We start from the raw sequence: 6,000 nt of genomic DNA, 5'->3' as shown, positions 1-6,000 counted from the left end.
CTCGGTCCCCTCCCAGTGCCCCCGGCCCCTCTCGCTCCCCCCGGCCCCGGCTCAGTCCCCCAGCTCCGATCTCCCCCCTCTGTGCCCCCGGTCCCCTCCCGGTGCCCCCGGCCCCGCTCGCTCCCCCCCGGCTCCACTCGCTCTCCCCAGCCCCGGTCCTCTCCCGGTGCCCCCGGCGCCGGCTCAGTCCCCCCAGCCCCGGTCCCCCCCCGGTGCCCCCGGTCCTCTCCCGGTGCCCCCGGCGCCGGCTCAGTCCCCCCAGCCCCGGTCCCCCCCCGGTGCCCCCGGTCCTCTCCCGGTGCCCCCGGCCCCGGCTCAGCCCCTCAGCCCCGATCCCCCCCCCGGTGCCCCCGGTCCTCTCCCGGTGCCCCCGGCCCCGGCTCAGCCCCCCAGCCCCGATCCCCCCCCTGTGCCCCCGGTCCCCTCCCGGTGCCCCCGGCCCGGCTCGCCCCCCCCGCCGCCCCCATTGGCCGCCCGCGCCGCCGCCGCCGCCCCTGACGCTGGGCCGGGCCCGGCCATGGTCGCTCCCCGCCGGCTCCGCCGCAGCCCCGGCAGCGGCCGGTCCGCGCCGCGCTCAGGTGGGTCCCTCCCGCTCTCGCGCTTCCTCACTGTTTTTATTTTTATTGTTTTGTTTTTGTTTTTTTAATTGTTCTTTTAAATTATTTTTGGATTTTTTTAAGCGTTTCGCGATTCTGGCGCTACTTCCGAGAGCCGCTTCCCCCGCGCTGCCCCGGGGGCGCGAACCCCGCTCGGCTCTGCCGGTGCCCGGGGCGGGGGGCGGCGGAGGGACCCCCCGAGCGACCCCTCGGAGCCGCCCCGGGCCGGCGGGGCTGGGCGGGGGCGGGCGCGGCGGCGGCGGCGGCGGCGGCACATCCTCCCCCCGCGCCCCTCCTGCCTCCTCCCCCCGCCGCTTCAAAACAAACCGTCACCAAAATGGTGCAGAGGTGAAGGAGGGAGCGGGAGGAAGGGGAAGAGGTGGCGGCTCGGCCGGGGCGCTGCAGGGACAGGTGAGGGGGGTGCGGGACGCGGGGCGTGGGGGGGAGCAGAGCGCGGGGTTGGTGCGGGATATGGGGGGATGCGGGACACGGGGGGATGCGGTTGCCGGGTGCGACGCACCGGGATGGCCCCGCTGGGTGCTGCCGATGGGGTGGGGGCAGCGCTGGAGGTGCCCGCCCTGCTCCGGGGCAGTGGGTGCGTCCCCGTGGAACCCCCGCGGTGACAGATCACGAACCCACCCGCGACACCGCGGCCACCGCGGCCTGGCAGGACCCGGGGAGAATCAGGGCCCGGCGGCTTTCGGGGCTGGGGGCTGCGCTACCATGCGGGGATGGCACAGGGGGCTGCGGGGGGACCCGCCGGTGAGGCTCGAGGTGCTGTGTGGGCTGCGGTTTGATTGGCAAGAGCAGATTTTGGGAGAGCCGGCGATAAACTGAGACCCGGAGCGTAACTGCCTTGGCCGTGCGCCGGCTCCGGAGCCGACAGCTGGGATTGTTTGTCCGGGGGGCCTCCGAGCCGCGGCTCCGTTCCGAGCGGGATGCCGTGGTGGGGGCCGAGCCCCAGCGCTGCCGCCGGGGCATGGGATGCTCCCTTGGATCGGTGGTGCGAGGGGCCAGCGATGCCGGGGCAGGGATGCAGTGACAGGGCGTCCAACATCTGCGGTGTTCAGCATCCGTGATGCCTGTTTGCCCGCTGCTTATCCCTTCCCTGCAGCTCCCAAACTCCTTTGGCTTTGTCATTGAATTTTATTTTTTTATTTATTTCCTTTTCCCCCCCTGTGCACGAGGGCAGCACACGGTCAGTGAGACACTCCTGTGTGCCTGCACAGCACGCAGAGCTCTTCTCTCTGCACCCCGGGAGCCCCATGGCATCCCCCCAGCTCTGCACGGCCACCATCTGGGCTGAACCCCCCACGTTTCATCCTCCCTGGCTGGCGGAGCTTCCATGAGCTTTTGGCTGGTGACTCTCCCCTGCTGAGGGGTCTGGGCAGACACAGACACTGGTGCACATTCCCCTGGCACTTTGGCTCAAGACCTCTGTCTGTCCCCCTCCCAGGGAAGGCCTGATCTTACCCCTCCAAAGCCCTTTCTCCTGGAGCGCCTGTGGCCACGTGTAGATTTTTGGGCTGGCGTTGCTCCACCAAGGTGGGTGTTCTCAACGCACTGTCCCAGGACAGCCAGCCTGAGTCCTTGCTGCTGACAGGGACAGGGCTGTGCCGACCTCGGTGCAACGGGGATGCTCACCAGGTGAGGCTGCAGGTTTTGGGTGTAGGTGAGGGGTATTTTGGCTATGTCCTTTCCTTCCCTGACCTGATTCAATGCTGGTGGCCCCGGCCTGGGCGTGCTGGGGGTGCCTGTGTCCCTTGGGAACTCAAAGTGAGCTGCCTGCCCTGCCCTCAGGATTGCTGTCATGGGCTGCTGAAGGTCACAGACCTCTGGATGGGCCTCATGGCTTCTACTTTCCTCCCCCACCACCTTGTCCTTCAGCCCCTGCAGTTGTCGTGGCTTTGCCAGGCTGAGGCATCCACACTTGTGCTGGCTCGGAGCAGGTGGCCGCTGTCCCTGCAGCAGTGGGGCCGCTGCTCAGGTTTCGGTGCCTCTGCCACGGCAGGGATTTAACGTGCTGGTGTTGAAGGGTCATCGGCTCCTGTGTCAGGTGACTCAGTGCTTCCACTCCTGCCTCAGCTCTCCCCTGGGCACAAAGTGGCTTGGGGGCTCCTCATGCAGACTGGTCACATCCCTGTGTGTGCTCCATCCTGCCTGGGGTTCTGGGAACCTTGGGAAGTGCTGACCTTGTCAGCCGGTGACCTTGGGCATATCCCTTTGCTTCCCCATGCTTTGGTGTTGCTCTCGGAGCGGGATGGTGGTTAATGGATTTAATTCCCCCCTCCTCACTGCTGTGGGGGCCTTGGCCCTGCTTGGGAAGTGCAACTGTGGAGCTGGAAAGGGCTGTTGCTATTTTGTGCTGTCCCTGAGCGGGCAGGGCGGAGGCATGGACGGTGCTGGAGTCACCCGGGGTGGATTTTTCCCAGGCTGCCAAGTGAAACAAGTGGGGTCTGAGTCTCATTTAACGCTGCAGCCCTTTACTGAGACTCTGGCAACGTAAAGGAGCCTAAATATGGTCATAAACCACATCCACTTCAAGGTCCCTCCGTGCTGCCAGGGCAGCCTCACGGCGGCTTTGTGCGAGGGAGAACAAAGCCGAAAGTGTCGGACGAAAAGTACGGGAGTGGGACCCAGCTGCTGCGGGGCTGGCGTGTGCCGGGAGCCGGTGCCGGCAGCTGCCTGCCAGGGAGGTGTCAGTGCTGTTGCAGGCCCTGGTTCATGGAGAAAGAATGGACGTGAGGATGGGGGGAGATGCTGCCTGGCTCATCCTGAAGGACCAGGAGAGCTTGGACCAGGTGTGGAGGGCTTAGCTATGGGCTCTTTCACTGGGACCCTGGGTGAATCATTTAAGTCTATAAAAGCATCTGTGGTGAGGGGCAGAAAATGCTTTTCCCTCTTCTTTCCAATCCAGAGTGCTCCCCAGCGTCAGGTTGGCATTGCTTGGAGCGTGCTGGGAGGGATCCACCACTGGGTGCTGTGTGGTGTCCCTCCTGTGTGATGGATTGCAGGGCCATGGCTGTTTTGGGTACAGAGGGGACAGAGGGGTGGGATGTATGTCACTGGCATCAACTCCACTTCTGTGGACCACTGCTGCCTCACCAGGTGCCCCCAACAGCCCAGTGCTGGTGAGCTGCCATGCAGAGCCACGGTGCTGTGAGCTGTCCTGGCGGGTGGTGCCTGAGGCTTGGGAAGTGAGCAGGCAACATCCCATTTAAATCCTGTTAATACCTAGGAGTGCACACGGGGATGGCCCAGACCACGGTGAGCTGCATGGGCAGTGATGGGGCTGCCATGACCATGCCATGTTGATGCCTTGCTGGACTTCCCCATCTGCAACCAGGGCTAAAAATATCCCCCTGCCTCACCCTGCCGCCGTCCCATCTGTTCGGAGGGCAGACTCCTCAGGCCAGGGACTCTTTCTTATTTTCATCACTATTTTCGCAGTTCCTGGAGGCTGAGCCGTCCCGAGTTCAGAGGTGACTCTATTGCAGATGACAGTCCTGCCCCCAGGAAGGTTTGGCTCTGCTGCTGAGCCCGATGCGGTGAGCAGAAAGCAAGTCAGAGGAGGAGGAGGAAGGCAGGGGAGGCACAGAAACCCACGGCCATGCTGATGCCACAGGGTGGGCACTGGGTGACCCCAGTCTTGCTCTCCCTCCTTGTGCTCCCAGGACTGGGGTGCATCACCCCCCGCCTTCCTCCAGCAGTGTCTGTGACTTCACCACCTGATGCACCTCTCAGGCATTTGGTTTTGTTTTTTTCCTTGCCTTTTCTCCTCTAATTGGACAAGCTTTCAATAAAAGGCTGAAATTTGTTAATCACTTTGATCAGAGCTTAGGCAGTGCTGAAGACCTCTAGGTTTTTCCCTCTGCCTGTGTGAGCAGCAGTTTGCTTTTGCTTTCAAGATGGATCTCGCCGTCTGCCTGCCAGCAGCTCTGCCTCCCCGGATCTGTCGCTTTGCATCTCACACTCCACTTTGCTTTGCCCGTGGTTCTTTAATTTTTGCTTTCCCCTCACTCTTGGTGTCTCCCTGCTATAGCTCCCCACTGCTTACAAAACAGAGAAGATCCTGCATCCTTTAAAAAAATCCTAAAAAAAGTGCCCACGTGGAGCAAGGGTTTGTTAAAGACGTGGCAAATCAATTTGGAGCAATTTATTTTGGGGGATTGGGCTTTATGTTTGCTTTATTTTATATGGGGGCTAAAAAGATGGCCGGGCAGGACCACTGAGCTGCACGGGGAGAGTTTTTTAGGGAAACTCGGCCTGTTTTTGTGTGGGTCAGGCTGAGGCTGAGGCTGGGGGGATGCAGCCAATTCCCTGGCTGCTTTCCTGAGCTGTAGGTGAGCTCTGTATGAAAGGGGGTGATGAGATGAGGTGGCATGTGATGGTGGTGGGGCTGCTCACCACCATCTTCCTTGTCATCTGAAGGCACCTGGTCACCGTGACATGTCCCAGTTGTGGTTGAGTGCTGGGATGCCAAAGCAGCTGCCAGGACCTGTTCACAATTTTGGGGGCTGTGTGGGACTTTAAACAGCTTTGTGCCACTCCAGTGACTGGGGGAGTGGGCATGCAGTGCCACAGCTCCCTTGCTGCCAAAAGTGAAGCCTGGATTGGCAGGAGTGGTACCAGGCAGTGTCTTGGTGCATGTGGTGAGGCCAAGCTGGAAGGGCAGGATGATGCCAGTGCCAGGATGTGTCAGGCTCCGGCCACCACCCAGGAGCCACCGTGGTGTCCCATCCTGAAGCAGCCGGACCAGACCGTGCTGGGGCTGCACGTTCTGCTCTGTGATGAGCAGGACATGTATGATTTCCCAACATGCAATTAGCTGTTGGTTTTCCTGGAGGTGGTGCATGGCCATGCCCATGGCTGCGCGTGGAGGGGGTCAGCAGCACCCACAGCCCCAACCATCCTTGCTTTAATTGATCAGTGCTAATTGGAATCCAGAGGAGGGGAGCTGAGGCCCTGCCATCTGTGCTGGCTGTGCCCTGACGCCCAGGTCCTGCTGGCACAGCAGCTCAAGGTCAAAGCCATGCACGGTGGCTTTGGCTGCTGCCGGGCACGAGCTGGTGTGGGGTGGAAGTGCTCCCACCTCCTGTCCTGAGTCAGTGGTGCTTGGGGTTGGAAAGGGGGTAATTAAGTGACCTATTTCTGGGCAGGGAGGAAGAGAAGGAGGAGGAATCGTTTCTCTTTCCAGAGCTTCAAACAGTTTCCAGCAAGTGTCCGGCACAAACCCAAAGCCGCTTCCAGGAGGAGGTGCCTCAGTCGCCCCCCAGCCGGGGGGCTTGGGGCACGGGTGGGGGGCTGTGGGCTGTGGGGAAGGGTGACCTCCCACTGCAGCACTGCTGCTGCATCAGCCTTCTTTGAGGCAGGGCGAATCCATGGCTCCTGAATTCTTTTTTTT

The 6,000-nt window shown here is 62.1% G+C and overlaps 1 protein-coding gene across 6 annotated transcripts in view; it reads left to right on the top strand.

The window, feature by feature from the left end:
* Positions 1 to 486: 486 nt before the first annotated feature.
* The window catches only part of MEF2D (myocyte enhancer factor 2D), a 77,860-nt gene continuing 72,346 nt past the window's right edge, over positions 487 to 6,000 (top strand). For 4 of the 6 annotated variants that reach the window (XM_071579584.1, XM_071579583.1, XM_071579582.1 and 1 more), the window contains exon 1: positions 916 to 1,007. The gene's annotated coding sequence lies outside the window, so the exon portion shown is untranslated. Of the gene's footprint in view, positions 579 to 915; positions 1,008 to 6,000 lie in introns of those variants that run through there. The other 2 variants (XM_071579575.1, XM_071579577.1) reach the window with 2 other exon arrangements.

This window comes from Pithys albifrons, chromosome 30, assembly GCF_047495875.1.
Source record: "Pithys albifrons albifrons isolate INPA30051 chromosome 30, PitAlb_v1, whole genome shotgun sequence".
NCBI lineage: Eukaryota > Metazoa > Chordata > Aves > Passeriformes > Thamnophilidae > Pithys > Pithys albifrons.
Note: the sequence above shows the minus strand (reverse complement) of the source record. Positions and strands in the feature narration are given on the sequence as shown.